This window comes from Ascaphus truei, unplaced genomic scaffold, assembly GCF_040206685.1.
Source record: "Ascaphus truei isolate aAscTru1 unplaced genomic scaffold, aAscTru1.hap1 HAP1_SCAFFOLD_1259, whole genome shotgun sequence".
In the NCBI taxonomy this organism is placed as follows: Eukaryota; Metazoa; Chordata; class Amphibia; order Anura; family Ascaphidae; genus Ascaphus; species Ascaphus truei.
Genome location: NW_027454132.1, coordinates 28,934 through 51,859, shown reverse-complemented (window position 1 = coordinate 51,859; position 22,926 = coordinate 28,934). Strand labels below are relative to the sequence as shown.

At 32.7% G+C, this 22,926-nt stretch overlaps 7 non-coding genes across 7 annotated transcripts; all 7 read right to left on the bottom strand.

The window, feature by feature from the left end:
- Positions 1–2,942: 2,942 nt before the first annotated feature.
- TRNAG-UCC (transfer RNA glycine (anticodon UCC)) lies at positions 2,943–3,014 on the bottom strand. Its single transcript has one exon. It is a non-coding gene; the product is annotated as a tRNA-Gly (tRNA).
- A 1,436-nt stretch (positions 3,015–4,450) lies between these two features.
- Positions 4,451–4,522, bottom strand: TRNAG-UCC (transfer RNA glycine (anticodon UCC)). Its single transcript has one exon. It is a non-coding gene; the product is annotated as a tRNA-Gly (tRNA).
- A 2,942-nt stretch (positions 4,523–7,464) lies between these two features.
- On the bottom strand, positions 7,465–7,536 carry TRNAG-UCC (transfer RNA glycine (anticodon UCC)). The gene has a single exon. It is a non-coding gene; the product is annotated as a tRNA-Gly (tRNA).
- Positions 7,537–8,973: 1,437 nt separating this feature from the next.
- TRNAG-UCC (transfer RNA glycine (anticodon UCC)) lies at positions 8,974–9,045 on the bottom strand. Its single transcript has one exon. It is a non-coding gene; the product is annotated as a tRNA-Gly (tRNA).
- A 1,437-nt stretch (positions 9,046–10,482) lies between these two features.
- TRNAG-UCC (transfer RNA glycine (anticodon UCC)) lies at positions 10,483–10,554 on the bottom strand. The gene has a single exon. It is a non-coding gene; the product is annotated as a tRNA-Gly (tRNA).
- Positions 10,555–15,004: 4,450 nt separating this feature from the next.
- Positions 15,005–15,076, bottom strand: TRNAG-UCC (transfer RNA glycine (anticodon UCC)). The gene has a single exon. It is a non-coding gene; the product is annotated as a tRNA-Gly (tRNA).
- Positions 15,077–21,034: 5,958 nt separating this feature from the next.
- TRNAG-UCC (transfer RNA glycine (anticodon UCC)) lies at positions 21,035–21,106 on the bottom strand. Its single transcript has one exon. It is a non-coding gene; the product is annotated as a tRNA-Gly (tRNA).
- Positions 21,107–22,926: the final 1,820 nt, after the last annotated feature.

Below are 22,926 nucleotides of genomic sequence, written 5' to 3'. Positions count from 1 at the left end.
CATTTTTTGCTGTGTCTAGTTATGTTTATGCATTTTTCTGAATACACATTGTCTTTGGCTCATTGCATTCTGGCTTCCAAACCTCTCATTCCAACTGTCCTCCCCAAAAGCAGCAACATATCTCCACACTTTGATTTTTGAAGGGTGCTATTCATTTCTAATTTTACTTGACCTCTCTGCTGTTTTTTTTACCACCTTCACCAGCCTCTACTGATGCAAATGTTATACTTTATTAGAATCTCTAACAAAGTCCTCTCATGGTTCTCTTCTCATCTTTCTAACTGCTCCTTCAGTGTTTCTATTGTTAGCTCTTCCACTTCTTTGGTATGCCGTATGACTTTGTCCTAGAACCACTCATTTTCTCTCTATATACATGATCACATGATCTCTTTATATTTCTTTGTACTTCTGTTATTGTAAGGGTTCTTTGCAACTCTTGCACTCTGAGGTGACACTTCATTAAGGAGTGATAACCACTGGTAATTGTTGATGCTCTCACAAGTGAATAGCTATTAACACTCAATAGTAACTATTTAAATGTGTACAATAAACCACTAATGCTTCCATTCACAGACAAACAAAGAGTGAATTTATTTAGCAGATGAAAGCAAGATTTTGACAATTCCTACAATTTAGTACAATCAAATGTGATTTTTGTTTAGTTCAACTGTTCTTTTTTTAAGTACATCACAGTTCCATATTCATTGAGGAGTTTCAAACATGTGTAACAGTTTATGAACACTTTTCTATTTATGTTATTTTAAATTCATAATTGAAATAGATTCTAAATCTAGTTAGAAGTCTGCTATTTGACACTCCTGCCTTTAGTATCAAATAGCTAGTTATGGCATTGTAATGTATTTACCAATCGCAATTCATATATGTTATATGAAGCTATATTAAAGATTATTACTTACAAAGATCATTTCTAAACGTTTAATTGTACATATTTTGCATTCCTTGTTCTTTGCATTGGCTTAACCCAATGGTTTAAACAAAATAAAGTATTTGCTACAGTATAAACAACTAATACGCTTCAGTTAAAACATTAGAAAGGAAAAGAGAATGTGTCTAGATAACAGTTACCTGTTGCGGGTTTTGACAAATGTCAAGAAAACTATGATATGCAAAAATACATATGAAGACATTAGATCATACAAATAAAGCTAAGCAAGCACTCTGTCATTTGAAATAATTCCTCTCTGATGTGTGTGAAAAACAGTGGTGGCTGCTTCCTTTTCTCATTTTAGATTTGGGCTCCTCCTAATACAATTAAGAACCAGAATTGATCATGGAAAACATTGAATGATTTGTATACATTGACCTTTAATATATATACATGAGAATATAAAAAAAAAATCTGCAATAACAATAATGTGGAAAAAAATATTAAAAATGTAAATAGCACATTATTTAATTTTAAAATTAAGACATTGCGTTGGCCGGGAATCGAACCCGGGTCAACTGCTTGGAAGGCAGCAATGCTCACCACTATACCACCAACGCCACATTTTTTGCTGTGTCTAGTTATGTTTATGCATTTTTCTGAATACACATTGTCTTTGGCTCATTGTATTCTGGCTTCCAAACCTCTCTTTCCAACTGTCCTCCCCAAAAGCAGCAACATATCTCCACACTTTGATTTTTGAAGGGTGCTATTCATTTCTAATTTTACTTGACCTCTCTGCTGTTTTTTTACCACCTTCACCAGCCTCTACTGATACAAATGTTATACTCTATTAGAATCTCTAACAAAGTCCTCTCGTGGTTCTCTTCTCATCTTTCTAACTGCTCCTTCAGTGTTTCTATTGTTAGCTCTTCCACTTCTTTGGTATGCCTTATGACTTTGTCCTAGAACCACTCATTTTCTCTCTATATACATGATCACATGATCTCTTTATATTTCTTTGTACTTCTGTTATTGTAAGGGTTCTTTGCAACTCTTGCACTCTGAGGTGACACTTCATTAAGGAGTGATAACCACTGGTAATTGTTGATGCTCTCACAAGTGAATAGCTATTAACACTCAATAGTAACTATTTAAATGTGTACAATAAACCACTAATGCTTCCATTCACAGACAAACAAAGAGTGAATTTATTTAGCAGATGAAAGCAAGATTTTGACAATTCCTACAATTTAGTACAATCAAATGTGATTTTTGTTTAGTTCAACTGTTCTTTTTTTAAGTACATCACAGTTCCATATTCATTGAGGTGTTTCAAACATGTGTAACAGTTTATGAACACTTTTCTATTTATGTTATTTTAAATTCATAATTGAAATAGATTCTAAATCTAGTTAGAAGTCTGCTATTTGACACTCCTGCCTTTAGTATCAAATAGCTAGTTATGGCATTGTAATGTATTTACCAATCGCAATTCATATATGTTATATGAAGCTATATTAAAGATTATTACTTACAAAGATCATTTCTAAACGTTTAATTGTACATATTTTGCATTCCTTGTTCTTTGCATTGGCTTAACCCAATGGTTTAAACAAAATAAAGTATTTGCTACAGTATAAACAACTAATACGCTTCAGTTAAAACATTAGAAAGGAAAAGAGAATGTGTCTAGATAACAGTTACCTGTTGCGGGTTTTGACAAATGTCAAGAAAACTATGATATGCAAAAATACATATGAAGACATTAGATCATACAAATAAAGCTAAGCAAGCACTCTGTCATTTGAAATAATTCCTCTCTGATGTATGTGAAAAACAGTGGTGGCTGCTTCCTTTTCTCATTTTAGATTTGGGCTCCTCCTAATACAATTAAGAACCAGAATTGATCATGGAAAACATTGAATGATTTGTATACATTGACCTTTAATATATATACATGAGAATATAAAAAAAAAAATCTGCAATAACAATAATGTGGAAAAAAATATTAAAAATGTAAATAGCACATTATTTAATTTTAAAATTAAGACACTGCGTTGGCCGGGAATCGAACCCGGGTCAACTGCTTGGAAGGCAGCTATGCTCACCACTATACCACCAACGCCACATTTTTTGCTGTGTCTAGTTATGTTTATGCATTTTTCTGAATACACATTGTCTTTGGCTCATTGCATTCTGGCTTCCAAACCTCTCATTCCAACTGTCCTCCCCAAAAGCAGCAACATATCTCCACACTTTGATTTTTGAAGGGTGCTATTCATTTCTAATTTTACTTGACCTCTCTGCTGTTTTTTTTACCACCTTCACCAGCCTCTACTGATGCAAATGTTATACTTTATTAGAATCTCTAACAAAGTCCTCTCATGGTTCTCTTCTCATCTTTCTAACTGCTCCTTCAGTGTTTCTATTGTTAGCTCTTCCACTTCTTTGGTATGCCGTATGACTTTGTCCTAGAACCACTCATTTTCTCTCTATATACATGATCACATGATCTCTTTATATTTCTTTGTACTTCTGTTATTGTAAGGGTTCTTTGCAACTCTTGCACTCTGAGGTGACACTTCATTAAGGAGTGATAACCACTGGTAATTGTTGATGCTCTCACAAGTGAATAGCTATTAACACTCAATAGTAACTATTTAAATGTGTACAATAAACCACTAATGCTTCCATTCACAGACAAACAAAGAGTGAATTTATTTAGCAGATGAAAGCAAGATTTTGACAATTCCTACAATTTAGTACAATCAAATGTGATTTTTGTTTAGTTCAACTGTTCTTTTTTTAAGTACATCACAGTTCCATATTCATTGAGGAGTTTCAAACATGTGTAACAGTTTATGAACACTTTTCTATTTATGTTATTTTAAATTCATAATTGAAATAGATTCTAAATCTAGTTAGAAGTCTGCTATTTGATACTCCTGCCTTTAGTATCAAATAGCTAGTTATGGCATTGTAATGTATTTACCAATCGCAATTCATATATGTTATATGAAGCTATATTAAAGATTATTACTTACAAAGATCATTTCTAAACGTTTAATTGTACATATTTTGCATTCCTTGTTCTTTGCATTGGCTTAACCCAATGGTTTAAACAAAATAAAGTATTTGCTACAGTATAAACAACTAATACGCTTCAGTTAAAACATTAGAAAGGAAAAGAGAATGTGTCTAGATAACAGTTACCTGTTGCGGGTTTTGACAAATGTCAAGAAAACTATGATATGCAAAAATACATATGAAGACATTAGATCATACAAATAAAGCTAAGCAAGCACTCTGTCATTTGAAATAATTCCTCTCTGATGTGTGTGAAAAACAGTGGTGGCTGCTTCCTTTTCTCATTTTAGATTTGGGCTCCTCCTAATACAATTAAGAACCAGAATTGATCATGGAAAACATTGAATGATTTGTATACATTGACCTTTAATATATATACATGAGAATATAAAAAAAAAATCTGCAATAACAATAATGTGGAAAAAAATATTAAAAATGTAAATAGCACATTATTTAATTTTAAAATTAAGACATTGCGTTGGCCGGGAATCGAACCCGGGTCAACTGCTTGGAAGGCAGCTATGCTCACCACTATACCACCAACGCCACATTTTTTGCTGTGTCTAGTTATTTTTATGCATTTTTCTGAATACACATTGTCTTTGGCTCATTGTATTCTGGCTTCCAAACCTCTCTTTCCAACTGTCCTCCCCAAAAGCAGCAACATATCTCCACACTTTGATTTTTGAAGGGTGCTATTCATTTCTAATTTTACTTGACCTCTCTGCTGTTTTTTTTACCACCTTCACCAGCCTCTATTGATACAAATGTTATACTCTATTAGAATCTCTAACAAAGTCCTCTCATGGTTCTCTTCTCATCTTTCTAACTGCTCCTTCAGTGTTTCTATTGTTAGCTCTTCCACTTCTTTGGTATGCCTTATGACTTTGTCCTAGAACCACTCATTTTCTCTCTATATACATGATCACATGATCTCTTTATATTTCTTTGTACTTCTGTTATTGTAAGGGTTCTTTGCAACTCTTGCACTCTGAGGTGACACTTCATTAAGGAGTGATAACCACTGGTAATTGTTGATGCTCTCACAAGTGAATAGCTATTAACACTCAATAGTAACTATTTAAATGTGTACAATAAACCACTAATGCTTCCATTCACAGACAAACAAAGAGTGAATTTATTTAGCAGATGAAAGCAAGATTTTGACAATTCCTACAATTTAGTACAATCAAATGTGATTTTTGTTTAGTTCAACTGTTCTTTTTTTAAGTACATCACAGTTCCATATTCATTGAGGAGTTTCAAACATGTGTAACAGTTTATGAACACTTTTCTATTTATGTTATTTTAAATTCATAATTGAAATAGATTCTAAATCTAGTTAGAAGTCTGCTATTTGACACTCCTGCCTTTAGTATCAAATAGCTAGTTATGGCATTGTAATGTATTTACCAATCACAATTCATATATGTTATATGAAGCTATATTAAAGATTATTACTTACAAAGATCATTTCTAAACGTTTAATTGTACATATTTTGCATTCCTTGTTCTTTGCATTGGCTTAACCCAATGGTTTAAACAAAATAAAGTATTTGCTACAGTATAAACAACTAATACGCTTCAGTTAAAACATTAGAAAGGAAAAGAGAATGTGTCTAGATAACAGTTACCTGTTGCGGGTTTTGACAAATGTCAAGAAAACTATGATATGCAAAAATACATATGAAGACATTAGATCATACAAATAAAGCTAAGCAAGCACTCTGTCATTTGAAATAATTCCTCTCTGATGTGTGTGAAAAACAGTGGTGGCTGCTTCCTTTTCTCATTTTAGATTTGGGCTCCTCCTAATACAATTAAGAACCAGAATTGATCATGGAAAACATTGAATGATTTGTATACATTGACCTTTAATATATATACATGAGAATATAAAAAAAAAATCTGCAATAACAATAATGTGGAAAAAAATATTAAAAATGTAAATAGCACATTATTTAATTTTAAAATTAAGACATTGCGTTGGCCGGGAATCGAACCCGGGTCAACTGCTTGGAAGGCAGCAATGCTCACCACTATACCACCAACGCCACATTTTTTGCTGTGTCTAGTTATGTTTATGCATTTTTCTGAATACACATTGTCTTTGGCTCATTGTATTCTGGCTTCCAAACCTCTCTTTCCAACTGTCCTCCCCAAAAGCAGCAACATATCTCCACACTTTGATTTTTGAAGGGTGCTATTCATTTCTAATTTTACTTGACCTCTCTGCTGTTTTTTTACCACCTTCACCAGCCTCTACTGATACAAATGTTATACTCGTTAGAATCTCTAACAAAGTCCTCTCATGGTTCTCTTCTCATCTTTCTAACTGCTCCTTCAGTGTTTCTATTGTTAGCTCTTCCACTTCTTTGGTATGCCTTATGACTTTGTCCTAGAACCACTAATTTTCTCTCTATATACATGATCACATGATCTCTTTATATTTCTTTGTACTTCTGTTATTGTAAGGGTTCTTTGCAACTCTTGCACTCTGAGGTGACACTTCATTAAGGAGTGATAACCACTGGTAATTGTTGATGCTCTCACAAGTGAATAGCTATTAACACTCAATAGTAACTATTTAAATGTGTACAATAAACCACTAATGCTTCCATTCACAGACAAACAAAGAGTGAATTTATTTAGCAGATGAAAGCAAGATTTTGACAATTCCTACAATTTAGTACAATCAAATGTGATTTTTGTTTAGTTCAACTGTTCTTTTTTTAAGTACATCACAGTTCCATATTCATTGAGGAGTTTCAAACATGTGTAACAGTTTATGAACACTTTTCTATTTATGTTATTTTAAATTCATAATTGAAATAGATTCTAAATCTAGTTAGAAGTCTGCTATTTGACACTCCTGCCTTTAGTATCAAATAGCTAGTTATGGCATTGTAATGTATTTACCAATCGCAATTCATATATGTTATATGAAGCTATATTAAAGATTATTACTTACAAAGATCATTTCTAAACGTTTAATTGTACATATTTTGCATTCCTTGTTCTTTGCATTGGCTTAACCCAATGGTTTAAACAAAATAAAGTATTTGCTACAGTATAAACAACTAATACGCTTCAGTTAAAACATTAGAAAGGAAAAGAGAATGTGTCTAGATAACAGTTACCTGTTGCGGGTTTTAACAAATGTCAAGAAAACTATGATATGCAAAAATACATATGAAGACATTAGATCATACAAATAAAGCTAAGCAAGCACTCTGTCATTTGAAATAATTCCTCTCTGATGTGTGTGAAAAACAGTGGTGGCTGCTTCCTTTTCTCATTTTAGATTTGGGCTCCTCCTAATACAATTAAGAACCAGAATTGATCATGGAAAACATTGAATGATTTGTATACATTGACCTTTAATATATATACATGAGAATATAAAAAAAAAATCTGCAATAACAATAATGTGGAAAAAAATATTAAAAATGTAAATAGCACATTATTTAATTTTAAAATTAAGACACTGCGTTGGCCGGGAATCGAACCCGGGTCAACTGCTTGGAAGGCAGCTATGCTCACCACTATACCACCAACGCCACATTTTTTGCTGTGTCTAGTTATGTTTATGCATTTTTCTGAATACACATTGTCTTTGGCTCATTGCATTCTGGCTTCCAAACCTCTCATTCCAACTGTCCTCCCCAAAAGCAGCAACATATCTCCACACTTTGATTTTTGAAGGGTGCTATTCATTTCTAATTTTACTTGACCTCTCTGCTGTTTTTTTTACCACCTTCACCAGCCTCTACTGATGCAAATGTTATACTTTATTAGAATCTCTAACAAAGTCCTCTCATGGTTCTCTTCTCATCTTTCTAACTGCTCCTTCAGTGTTTCTATTGTTAGCTCTTCCACTTCTTTGGTATGCCGTATGACTTTGTCCTAGAACCACTCATTTTCTCTCTATATACATGATCACATGATCTCTTTATATTTCTTTGTACTTCTGTTATTGTAAGGGTTCTTTGCAACTCTTGCACTCTGAGGTGACACTTCATTAAGGAGTGATAACCACTTGTAATTGTTGATGCTCTCACAAGTGAATAGCTATTAACACTCAATAGTAACTATTTAAATGTGTACAATAAACCACTAATGCTTCCATTCACAGACAAACAAAGAGTGAATTTATTTAGCAGATGAAAGCAAGATTTTGACAATTCCTACAATTTAGTACAATCAAATGTGATTTTTGTTTAGTTCAACTGTTCTTTTTTTAAGTACATCACAGTTCCATATTCATTGAGGTGTTTCAAACATGTGTAACAGTTTATGAACACTTTTCTATTTATGTTATTTTAAATTCATAATTGAAATAGATTCTAAATCTAGTTAGAAGTCTGCTATTTGACACTCCTGCCTTTAGTATCAAATAGCTAGTTATGGCATTGTAATGTATTTACCAATCGCAATTCATATATGTTATATGAAGCTATATTAAAGATTATTACTTACAAAGATCATTTCTAAACGTTTAATTGTACATATTTTGCATTCCTTGTTCTTTGCATTGGCTTAACCCAATGGTTTAAACAAAATAAAGTATTTGCTACAGTATAAACAACTAATACGCTTCAGTTAAAACATTAGAAAGGAAAAGAGAATGTGTCTAGATAACAGTTACCTGTTGCGGGTTTTGACAAATGTCAAGAAAACTATGATATGCAAAAATACATATGAAGACATTAGATCATACAAATAAAGCTAAGCAAGCACTCTGTCATTTGAAATAATTCCTCTCTGATCTGTGTGAAAAACAGTGGTGGCTGCTTCCTTTTCTCATTTTAGATTTGGGCTCCTCCTAATACAATTAAGAACCAGAATTGATCATGGAAAACATTGAATGATTTGTATACATTGACCTTTAATATATATACATGAGAATATAAAAAAAAAAATCTGCAATAACAATAATGTGGAAAAAAATATTAAAAATGTAAATAGCACATTATTTAATTTTAAAATTAAGACACTGCGTTGGCCGGGAATCGAACCCGGGTCAACTGCTTGGAAGGCAGCTATGCTCACCACTATACCACCAACGCCACATTTTTTGCTGTGTCTAGTTATGTTTATGCATTTTTCTGAATACACATTGTCTTTGGCTCATTGCATTCTGGCTTCCAAACCTCTCATTCCAACTATCCTCCCCAAAAGCAGCAACATATCTCCACACTTTGATTTTTGAAGGGTGCTATTCATTTCTAATTTTACTTGACCTCTCTGCTGTTTTTTTTACCACCTTCACCAGCCTCTACTGATGCAAATGTTATACTTTATTAGAATCTCTAACAAAGTCCTCTCATGGTTCTCTTCTCATCTTTCTAACTGCTCCTTCAGTGTTTCTATTGTTAGCTCTTCCACTTCTTTGGTATGCCGTATGACTTTGTCCTAGAACCACTCATTTTCTCTCTATATACATGATCACGTGATCTCTTTATATTTCTTTGTACTTCTGTTATTGTAAGGGTTCTTTGCAACTCTTGCACTCTGAGGTGACACTTCATTAAGGAGTGATAACCACTGGTAATTGTTGATGCTCTCACAAGTGAATAGCTATTAACACTCAATAGTAACTATTTAAATGTGTACAATAAACCACTAATGCTTCCATTCACAGACAAACAAAGAGTGAATTTATTTAGCAGATGAAAGCAAGATTTTGACAATTCCTACAATTTAGTACAATCAAATGTGATTTTTGTTTAGTTCAACTGTTCTTTTTTTAAGTACATCACAGTTCCATATTCATTGAGGTGTTTCAAACATGTGTAACAGTTTATGAACACTTTTCTATTTATGTTATTTTAAATTCATAATTGAAATAGATTCTAAATCTAGTTAGAAGTCTGCTATTTGACACTCCTGCCTTTAGTATCAAATAGCTAGTTATGGCATTGTAATGTATTTACCAATCGCAATTCATATATGTTATATGAAGCTATATTAAAGATTATTACTTACAAAGATCATTTCTAAACGTTTAATTGTACATATTTTGCATTCCTTGTTCTTTGCATTGGCTTAACCCAATGGTTTAAACAAAATAAAGTATTTGCTACAGTATAAACAACTAATACGCTTCAGTTAAAACATTAGAAAGGAAAAGAGAATGTGTCTAGATAACAGTTACCTGTTGCGGGTTTTGACAAATGTCAAGAAAACTATGATATGCAAAAATACATATGAAGACATTAGATCATACAAATAAAGCTAAGCAAGCACTCTGTCATTTGAAATAATTCCTCTCTGATGTGTGTGAAAAACAGTGGTGGCTGCTTCCTTTTCTCATTTTAGATTTGGGCTCCTCCTAATACAATTAAGAACCAGAATTGATCATGGAAAACATTGAATGATTTGTATACATTGACCTTTAATATATATACATGAGAATATAAAAAAAAAAATCTGCAATAACAATAATGTGGAAAAAAATATTAAAAATGTAAATAGCACATTATTTAATTTTAAAATTAAGACACTGCGTTGGCCGGGAATCGAACCCGGGTCAACTGCTTGGAAGGCAGCTATGCTCACCACTATACCACCAACGCCACATTTTTTGCTGTGTCTAGTTATGTTTATGCATTTTTCTGAATACACATTGTCTTTGGCTCATTGCATTCTGGCTTCCAAACCTCTCATTCCAACTGTCCTCCCCAAAAGCAGCAACATATCTCCACACTTTGATTTTTGAAGGGTGCTATTCATTTCTAATTTTACTTGACCTCTCTGCTGTTTTTTTTACCACCTTCACCAGCCTCTACTGATGCAAATGTTATACTTTATTAGAATCTCTAACAAAGTCCTCTCATGGTTCTCTTCTCATCTTTCTAACTGCTCCTTCAGTGTTTCTATTGTTAGCTCTTCCACTTCTTTGGTATGCCGTATGACTTTGTCCTAGAACCACTCATTTTCTCTCTATATACATGATCACATGATCTCTTTATATTTCTTTGTACTTCTGTTATTGTAAGGGTTCTTTGCAACTCTTGCACTCTGAGGTGACACTTCATTAAGGAGTGATAACCACTGGTAATTGTTGATGCTCTCACAAGTGAATAGCTATTAACACTCAATAGTAACTATTTAAATGTGTACAATAAACCACTAATGCTTCCATTCACAGACAAACAAAGAGTGAATTTATTTAGCAGATGAAAGCAAGATTTTGACAATTCCTACAATTTAGTACAATCAAATGTGATTTTTGTTTAGTTCAACTGTTCTTTTTTTAAGTACATCACAGTTCCATATTCATTGAGGAGTTTCAAACATGTGTAACAGTTTATGAACACTTTTCTATTTATGTTATTTTAAATTCATAATTGAAATAGATTCTAAATCTAGTTAGAAGTCTGCTATTTGACACTCCTGCCTTTAGTATCAAATAGCTAGTTATGGCATTGTAATGTATTTACCAATCGCAATTCATATATGTTATATGAAGCTATATTAAAGATTATTACTTACAAAGATCATTTCTAAACGTTTAATTGTACATATTTTGCATTCCTTGTTCTTTGCATTGGCTTAACCCAATGGTTTAAACAAAATAAAGTATTTGCTACAGTATAAACAACTAATACGCTTCAGTTAAAACATTAGAAAGGAAAAGAGAATGTGTCTAGATAACAGTTACCTGTTGCGGGTTTTGACAAATGTCAAGAAAACTATGATATGCAAAAATACATATGAAGACATTAGATCATACAAATAAAGATAAGCAAGCACTCTGTCATTTGAAATAATTCCTCTCTGATGTGTGTGAAAAACAGTGGTGGCTGCTTCCTTTTCTCATTTTAGATTTGGGCTCCTCCTAATACAATTAAGAACCAGAATTGATCATGGAAAACATTGAATGATTTGTATACATTGACCTTTAATATATATACATGAGAATATAAAAAAAAAATCTGCAATAACAATAATGTGGAAAAAAATATTAAAAATGTAAATAGCACATTATTTAATTTTAAAATTAAGACATTGCGTTGGCCGGGAATCGAACCCGGGTCAACTGCTTGGAAGGCAGCAATGCTCACCACTATACCACCAACGCCACATTTTTTGCTGTGTCTAGTTATGTTTATGCATTTTTCTGAATACACATTGTCTTTGGCTCATTGTATTCTGGCTTCCAAACCTCTCTTTCCAACTGTCCTCCCCAAAAGCAGCAACATATCTCCACACTTTGATTTTTGAAGGGTGCTATTCATTTCTAATTTTACTTGACCTCTCTGCTGTTTTTTTACCACCTTCACCAGCCTCTACTGATACAAATGTTATACTCTATTAGAATCTCTAACAAAGTCCTCTCATGGTTCTCTTCTCATCTTTCTAACTGCTCCTTCAGTGTTTCTATTGTTAGCTCTTCCACTTCTTTGGTATGCCTTATGACTTTGTCCTAGAACCACTAATTTTCTCTCTATATACATGATCACATGATCTCTTTATATTTCTTTGTACTTCTGTTATTGTAAGGGTTCTTTGCAACTCTTGCACTCTGAGGTGACACTTCATTAAGGAGTGATAACCACTGGTAATTGTTGATGCTCTCACAAGTGAATAGCTATTAACACTCAATAGTAACTATTTAAATGTGTACAATAAACCACTAATGCTTCCATTCACAGACAAACAAAGAGTGAATTTATTTAGCAGATGAAAGCAAGATTTTGACAATTCCTACAATTTAGTACAATCAAATGTGATTTTTGTTTAGTTCAACTGTTCTTTTTTTAAGTACATCACAGTTCCATATTCATTGAGGAGTTTCAAACATGTGTAACAGTTTATGAACACTTTTCTATTTATGTTATTTTAAATTCATAATTGAAATAGATTCTAAATCTAGTTAGAAGTCTGCTATTTGACACTCCTGCCTTTAGTATCAAATAGCTAGTTATGGCATTGTAATGTATTTACCAATCGCAATTCATATATGTTATATGAAGCTATATTAAAGATTATTACTTACAAAGATCATTTCTAAACGTTTAATTGTACATATTTTGCATTCCTTGTTCTTTGCATTGGCTTAACCCAATGGTTTAAACAAAATAAAGTATTTGCTACAGTATAAACAACTAATATGCTTCAGTTAAAACATTAGAAAGGAAAAGAGAATGTGTCTAGATAACAGTTACCTGTTGCGGGTTTTGACAAATGTCAAGAAAACTATGATATGCAAAAATACATATGAAGACATTAGATCATACAAATAAAGCTAAGCAAGCACTCTGTCATTTGAAATAATTCCTCTCTGATGTGTGTGAAAAACAGTGGTGGCTGCTTCCTTTTCTCATTTTAGATTTGGGCTCCTCCTAATACAATTAAGAACCAGAATTGATCATGGAAAACATTGAATGATTTGTATACATTGACCTTTAATATATATACATGAGAATATAAAAAAAAAATCTGCAATAACAATAATGTGGAAAAAAATATTAAAAATGTAAATAGCACATTATTTAATTTTAAAATTAAGACATTGCGTTGGCCGGGAATCGAACCCGGGTCAACTGCTTGGAAGGCAGCAATGCTCACCACTATACCACCAACGCCACATTTTTTGCTGTGTCTAGTTATGTTTATGCATTTTTCTGAATACACATTGTCTTTGGCTCATTGTATTCTGGCTTCCAAACCTCTCTTTCCAACTGTCCTCCCCAAAAGCAGCAACATATCTCCACACTTTGATTTTTGAAGGGTGCTATTCATTTCTAATTTTACTTGACCTCTCTGCTGTTTTTTTACCACCTTCACCAGCCTCTACTGATACAAATGTTATACTCTATTAGAATCTCTAACAAAGTCCTCTCATGGTTCTCTTCTCATCTTTCTAACTGCTCCTTCAGTGTTTCTATTGTTAGCTCTTCCACTTCTTTGGTATGCCGTATGACTTTGTCCTAGAACCACTAATTTTCTCTCTATATACATGATCACATGATCTCTTTATATTTCTTTGTACTTCTGTTATTGTAAGGGTTCTTTGCAACTCTTGCACTCTGAGGTGACACTTCATTAAGGAGTGATAACCACTGGTAATTGTTGATGCTCTCACAAGTGAATAGCTATTAACACTCAATAGTAACTATTTAAATGTGTACAATAAACCACTAATGCTTCCATTCACAGACAAACAAAGAGTGAATTTATTTAGCAGATGAAAGCAAGATTTTGACAATTCCTACAATTTAGTACAATCAAATGTGATTTTTGTTTAGTTCAACTGTTCTTTTTTTAAGTACATCACAGTTCCATATTCATTGAGGAGTTTCAAACATGTGTAACAGTTTATGAACACTTTTCTATTTATGTTATTTTAAATTCATAATTGAAATAGATTCTAAATCTAGTTAGAAGTCTGCTATTTGACACTCCTGCCTTTAGTATCAAATAGCTAGTTATGGCATTGTAATGTATTTACCAATCGCAATTCATATATGTTATATGAAGCTATATTAAAGATTATTACTTACAAAGATCATTTCTAAACGTTTAATTGTACATATTTTGCATTCCTTGTTCTTTGCATTGGCTTAACCCAATGGTTTAAACAAAATAAAGTATTTGCTACAGTATAAACAACTAATACGCTTCAGTTAAAACATTAGAAAGGAAAAGAGAATGTGTCTAGATAACAGTTACCTGTTGCGGGTTTTGACAAATGTCAAGAAAACTATGATATGCAAAAATACATATGAAGACATTAGATCATACAAATAAAGCTAAGCAAGCACTCTGTCATTTGAAATAATTCCTCTCTGATGTGTGTGAAAAACAGTGGTGGCTGCTTCCTTTTCTCATTTTAGATTTGGGCTCCTCCTAATACAATTAAGAACCAGAATTGATCATGGAAAACATTGAATGATTTGTATACATTGACCTTTAATATATATACATGAGAATATAAAAAAAAAATCTGCAATAACAATAATGTGGAAAAAAATATTAAAAATGTAAATAGCACATTATTTAATTTTAAAATTAAGACACTGCGTTGGCCGGGAATCGAACCCGGGTCAACTGCTTGGAAGGCAGCTATGCTCACCACTATACCACCAACGCCACATTTTTTGCTGTGTCTAGTTATGTTTATGCATTTTTCTGAATACACATTGTCTTTGGCTCATTGCATTCTGGCTTCCAAACCTCTCATTCCAACTGTCCTCCCCAAAAGCAGCAACATATCTCCACACTTTGATTTTTGAAGGGTGCTATTCATTTCTAATTTTACTTGACCTCTCTGCTGTTTTTTTTACCACCTTCACCAGCCTCTACTGATGCAAATGTTATACTTTATTAGAATCTCTAACAAAGTCCTCTCATGGTTCTCTTCTCATCTTTCTAACTGCTCCTTCAGTGTTTCTATTGTTAGCTCTTCCACTTCTTTGGTATGCCGTATGACTTTGTCCTAGAACCACTCATTTTCTCTCTATATACATGATCACATGATCTCTTTATATTTCTTTGTACTTCTGTTATTGTAAGGGTTCTTTGCAACTCTTGCACTCTGAGGTGACACTTCATTAAGGAGTGATAACCACTGGTAATTGTTGATGCTCTCACAAGTGAATAGCTATTAACACTCAATAGTAACTATTTAAATGTGTACAATAAACCACTAATGCTTCCATTCACAGACAAACAAAGAGTGAATTTATTTAGCAGATGAAAGCAAGATTTTGACAATTCCTACAATTTAGTACAATCAAATGTGATTTTTGTTTAGTTCAACTGTTCTTTTTTTAAGTACATCACAGTTCCATATTCATTGAGGAGTTTCAAACATGTGTAACAGTTTATGAACACTTTTCTATTTATGTTATTTTAAATTCATAATTGAAATAGATTCTAAATCTAGTTAGAAGTCTGCTATTTGACACTCCTGCCTTTAGTATCAAATAGCTAGTTATGGCATTGTAATGTATTTACCAATCGCAATTCATATATGTTATATGAAGCTATATTAAAGATTATTACTTACAAAGATCATTTCTAAACGTTTAATTGTACATATTTTGCATTCCTTGTTCTTTGCATTGGCTTAACCCAATGGTTTAAACAAAATAAAGTATTTGCTACAGTATAAACAACTAATACGCTTCAGTTAAAACATTAGAAAGGAAAAGAGAATGTGTCTAGATAACAGTTACCTGTTGCGGGTTTTGACAAATGTCAAGAAAACTATGATATGCAAAAATACATATGAAGACATTAGATCATACAAATAAAGCTAAGCAAGCACTCTGTCATTTGAAATAATTCCTCTCTGATCTGTGTGAAAAACAGTGGTGGCTGCTTCCTTTTCTCATTTTAGATTTGGGCTCCTCCTAATACAATTAAGAACCAGAATTGATCATGGAAAACATTGAATGATTTGTATACATTGACCTTTAATATATATACATGAGAATAAAAAAAAAAAATCTGCAATAACAATAATGTGGAAAAAAATATTAAAAATGTAAATAGCACATTATTTAATTTTAAAATTAAGACACTGCGTTGGCCGGGAGTCGAACCCGGGTCAACTGCTTGGAAGGCAGCTATGCTCACCACTATACCACCAACGCCACATTTTTTGCTGTGTCTAGTTATGTTTATGCATTTTTCTGAATACACATTGTCTTTGGCTCATTGCATTCTGGCTTCCAAACCTCTCATTCCAACTGTCCTCCCCAAAAGCAGCAACATATCTCCACACTTTGATTTTTGAAGGGTGCTATTCATTTCTAATTTTACTTGACCTCTCTGCTGTTTTTTTTACCACTTTCACCAGCCTCTACTGATGCAAATGTTATACTTTATTAGAATCTCTAACAAAGTCCTCTCATGGTTCTCTTCTCATCTTTCTAACTGCTCCTTCAGTGTTTCTATTGTTAGCTCTTCCACTTCTTTGGTATGCCTTATGACTTTGTCCTAGAACCACTCATTTTCTCTCTATATACATGATCACATGATCTCTTTATATTTCTTTGTACTTCTGTTATTGTAAGGGTTCTTTGCAACTCTTGCACTCTGAGGTGACACTTCATTAAGGAGTGATAACCACTGGTAATTGTTGATGCTCTCACAAGTGGATAGCTATTAACACTCAATAGTAACTATTTAAATGTGTACAATAAACCACTAATGCTTCCATTCACAGACAAACAAAGAGTGAATTTATTTAGCAGATGAAAGCAAGATTTTGACAATTCCTACAATTTAGTACAATCAAATGTGATTTTTGTTTAGTTCAACTGTTCTTTTTTTAAGTACATCACAGTTCCATATTCATTGAGGAGTTTCAAACATGTGTAACAGTTTATGAACACTTTTCTATTTATGTTATTTTAAATTCATAATTGAAATAGATTCTAAATCTAGTTAGAAGTCTGCTATTTGACACTCCTGCCTTTAGTATCAAATAGCTAGTTATGGCATTGTAATGTATTTACCAATCGCAATTCATATATGTTATATGAAGCTATATTAAAGATTATTACTTACAAAGATCATTTCTAAACGTTTAATTGTACATATTTTGCATTCCTTGTTCTTTGCATTGGCTTAACCCAATGGTTTAAACAAAATAAAGTATTTGCTACAGTATAAACAACTAATACGCTTCAGTTAAAACATTAGAAAGGAAAAGAGAATGTGTCTAGATAACAGTTACCTGTTGCGGGTTTTGACAAATGTCAAGAAAACTATGATATGCAAAAATACATATGAAGACATTAGATCATACAAATAAAGCTAAGCAAGCACTCTGTCATTTGAAATAATTCCTCTCTGATGTGTGTGAAAAACAGTGGTGGCTGCTTCCTTTTCTCATTTTAGATTTGGGCTCCTCCTAATACAATTAAGAACCAGAATTGATCATGGAAAACATTGAATGATTTGTATACATTGACCTTTAATATATATACATGAGAATATAAAAAAAAAATCTGCAATAACAATAATGTGGAAAAAAATATTAAAAATGTAAATAGCACATTATTTAATTTTAAAATTAAGACATTGCGTTGGCCGGGAATCGAACCCGGGTCAACTGCTTGGAAGGCAGCAATGCTCACCACTATACCACCAACGCCACATTTTTTGCTGTGTCTAGTTATGTTTATGCATTTTTCTGAATACACATTGTCTTTGGCTCATTGTATTCTGGCTTCCAAACCTCTCTTTCCAACTGTCCTCCCCAAAAGCAGCAACATATCTCCACACTTTGATTTTTGAAGGGTGCTATTCATTTCTAATTTTACTTGACCTCTCTGCTGTTTTTTTACCACCTTCACCAGCCTCTACTGATGCAAATGTTATACTCTATTAGAATCTCTAACAAAGTCCTCTCATGGTTCTCTTCTCATCTTTCTAACTGCTCCTTCAGTGTTTCTATTGTTAGCTCTTCCACTTCTTTGGTATGCCTTATGACTTTGTCCTAGAACCACTAATTTTCTCTCTATATACATGATCACATGATCTCTTTATATTTCTTTGTACTTCTGTTATTGTAAGGGTTCTTTGCAACTCTTGCACTCTGAGGTGACACTTCATTAAGGAGTGATAACCACTGGTAATTGTTGATGCTCTCACAAGTGAATAGCTATTAACACTCAATAGTAACTATTTAAATGTGTACAATAAACCACTAATGCTTCCATTCACAGACAAACAAAGAGTGAATTTATTTAGCAGATGAAAGCAAGATTTTGACAATTCCTACAATTTAGTACAATCAAATGTGATTTTTGTTTAGTTCAACTGTTCTTTTTTTAAGTACATCACAGTTCCATATTCATTGAGGAGTTTCAAACATGTGTAACAGTTTATGAACACTTTTCTATTTATGTTATTTTAAATTCATAATTGAAATAGATTCTAAATCTAGTTAGAAGTCTGCTATTTGACACTCCTGCCTTTAGTATCAAATAGCTAGTTATGGCATTGTAATGTATTTACCAATCGCAATTCATATATGTTATATGAAGCTATATTAAAGATTATTACTTACAAAGATCATTTCTAAACGTTTAATTGTACATATTTTGCATTCCTTGTTCTTTGCATTGGCTTAACCCAATGGTTTAAACAAAATAAAGTATTTGCTACAGTATAAACAACTAATATGCTTCAGTTAAAACATTAGAAAGGAAAAGAGAATGTGTCTAGATAACAGTTACCTGTTGCGGGTTTTGACAAATGTCAAGAAAACTATGATATGCAAAAATACATATGAAGACATTAGATCATACAAATAAAGCTAAGCAAGCACTCTGTCATTTGAAATAATTCCTCTCTGATGTGTGTGAAAAACAGTGGTGGCTGCTTCCTTTTCTCATTTTAGATTTGGGCTCCTCCTAATACAATTAAGAACCAGAATTGATCATGGAAAACATTGAATGATTTGTATACATTGACCTTTAATATATATACATGAGAATATAAAAAAAAAATCTGCAATAACAATAATGTGGAAAAAAATATTAAAAATGTAAATAGCACATTATTTAATTTTAAAATTAAGACATTGCGTTGGCCGGGAATCGAACCCGGGTCAACTGCTTGGAAGGCAGCAATGCTCACCACTATACCACCAACGCCACATTTTTTGCTGTGTCTAGTTATGTTTATGCATTTTTCTGAATACACATTGTCTTTGGCTCATTGTATTCTGGCTTCCAAACCTCTCTTTCCAACTGTCCTCCCCAAAAGCAGCAACATATCTCCACACTTTGATTTTTGAAGGGTGCTATTCATTTCTAATTTTACTTGACCTCTCTGCTGTTTTTTTACCACCTTCACCAGCCTCTACTGATACAAATGTTATACTCTATTAGAATCTCTAACAAAGTCCTCTCATGGTTCTCTTCTCATCTTTCTAACTGCTCCTTCAGTGTTTCTATTGTTAGCTCTTCCACTTCTTTGGTATGCCGTATGACTTTGTCCTAGAACCACTAATTTTCTCTCTATATACATGATCACATGATCTCTTTATATTTCTTTGTACTTCTGTTATTGTAAGGGTTCTTTGCAACTCTTGCACTCTGAGGTGACACTTCATTAAGGAGTGATAACCACTGGTAATTGTTGATGCTCTCACAAGTGAATAGCTATTAACACTCAATAGTAACTATTTAAATGTGTACAATAAACCACTAATGCTTCCATTCACAGACAAACAAAGAGTGAATTTATTTAGCAGATGAAAGCAAGATTTTGACAATTCCTACAATTTAGTACAATCAAATGTGATTTTTGTTTAGTTCAACTGTTCTTTTTTTAAGTACATCACAGTTCCATATTCATTGAGGAGTTTCAAACATGTGTAACAGTTTATGAACACTTTTCTATTTATGTTATTTTAAATTCATAATTGAAATAGATTCTAAATCTAGTTAGAAGTCTGCTATTTGACACTCCTGCCTTTAGTATCAAATAGCTAGTTATGGCATTGTAATGTATTTACCAATCGCAATTCATATATGTTATATGAAGCTATATTAAAGATTATTACTTACAAAGATCATTTCTAAACGTTTAATTGTACATATTTTGCATTCCTTGTTCTTTGCATTGGCTTAACCCAATGGTTTAAACAAAATAAAGTATTTGCTACAGTATAAACAACTAATACGCTTCAGTTAAAACATTAGAAAGGAAAAGAGAATGTGTCTAGATAACAGTTACCTGTTGCGGGTTTTGACAAATGTCAAGAAAACTATGATATGCAAAAATACATATGAAGACATTAGATCATACAAATAAAGCTAAGCAAGCACTCTGTCATTTGAAATAATTCCTCTCTGATGTGTGTGAAAAACAGTGGTGGCTGCTTCCTTTTCTCATTTTAGATTTGGGCTCCTCCTAATACAATTAAGAACCAGAATTGATCATGGAAAACATTGAATGATTTGTATACATTGACCTTTAATATATATACATGAGAATATAAAAAAAAAATCTGCAATAACAATAATGTGGAAAAAAATATTAAAAATGTAAATAGCACATTATTTAATTTTAAAATTAAGACACTGCGTTGGCCGGGAATCGAACCCGGGTCAACTGCTTGGAAGGCAGCTATGCTCACCACTATACCACCAACGCCACATTTTTTGCTGTGTCTAGTTATGTTTATGCATTTTTCTGAATACACATTGTCTTTGGCTCATTGCATTCTGGCTTCCAAACCTCTCATTCCAACTGTCCTCCCCAAAAGCAGCAACATATCTCCACACTTTGATTTTTGAAGGGTGCTATTCATTTCTAATTTTACTTGACCTCTCTGCTGTTTTTTTTACCACCTTCACCAGCCTCTACTGATGCAAATGTTATACTTTATTAGAATCTCTAACAAAGTCCTCTCATGGTTCTCTTCTCATCTTTCTAACTGCTCCTTCAGTGTTTCTATTGTTAGCTCTTCCACTTCTTTGGTATGCCGTATGACTTTGTCCTAGAACCACTCATTTTCTCTCTATATACATGATCACATGATCTCTTTATATTTCTTTGTACTTCTGTTATTGTAAGGGTTCTTTGCAACTCTTGCACTCTGAGGTGACACTTCATTAAGGAGTGATAACCACTGGTAATTGTTGATGCTCTCACAAGTGAATAGCTATTAACACTCAATAGTAACTATTTAAATGTGTACAATAAACCACTAATGCTTCCATTCACAGACAAACAAAGAGTGAATTTATTTAGCAGATGAAAGCAAGATTTTGACAATTCCTACAATTTAGTACAATCAAATGTGATTTTTGTTTAGTTCAACTGTTCTTTTTTTAAGTACATCACAGTTCCATATTCATTGAGGAGTTTCAAACATGTGTAACAGTTTATGAACACTTTTCTATTTATGTTATTTTAAATTCATAATTGAAATAGATTCTAAATCTAGTTAGAAGTCTGCTATTTGACACTCCTGCCTTTAGTATCAAATAGCTAGTTATGGCATTGTAATGTATTTACCAATCGCAATTCATATATGTTATATGAAGCTATATTAAAGATTATTACTTACAAAGATCATTTCTAAACGTTTAATTGTACATATTTTGCATTCCTTGTTCTTTGCATTGGCTTAACCCAATGGTTTAAACAAAATAAAGTATTTGCTACAGTATAAACAACTAATACGCTTCAGTTAAAACATTAGAAAGGAAAAGAGAATGTGTCTAGATAACAGTTACCTGTTGCGGGTTTTGACAAATGTCAAGAAAACTATGATATGCAAAAATACATATGAAGACATTAGATCATACAAATAAAGCTAAGCAAGCACTCTGTCATTTGAAATAATTCCTCTCTGATCTGTGTGAAAAACAGTGGTGGCTGCTTCCTTTTCTCATTTTAGATTTGGGCTCCTCCTAATACAATTAAGAACCAGAATTGATCATGGAAAACATTGAATGATTTGTATACATTGACCTTTAATATATATACATGAGAATAAAAAAAAAAAATCTGCAATAACAATAATGTGGAAAAAAATATTAAAAATGTAAATAGCACATTATTTAATTTTAAAATTAAGACACTGCGTTGGCCGGGAGTCGAACCCGGGTCAACTGCTTGGAAGGCAGCTATGCTCACCACTATACCACCAACGCCACATTTTTTGCTGTGTCTAGTTATGTTTATGCATTTTTCTGAATACACATTGTCTTTGGCTCATTGCATTCTGGCTTCCAAACCTCTCATTCCAACTGTCCTCCCCAAAAGCAGCAACATATCTCCACACTTTGATTTTTGAAGGGTGCTATTCATTTCTAATTTTACTTGACCTCTCTGCTGTTTTTTTTACCACTTTCACCAGCCTCTACTGATGCAAATGTTATACTTTATTAGAATCTCTAACAAAGTCCTCTCATGGTTCTCTTCTCATCTTTCTAACTGCTCCTTCAGTGTTTCTATTGTTAGCT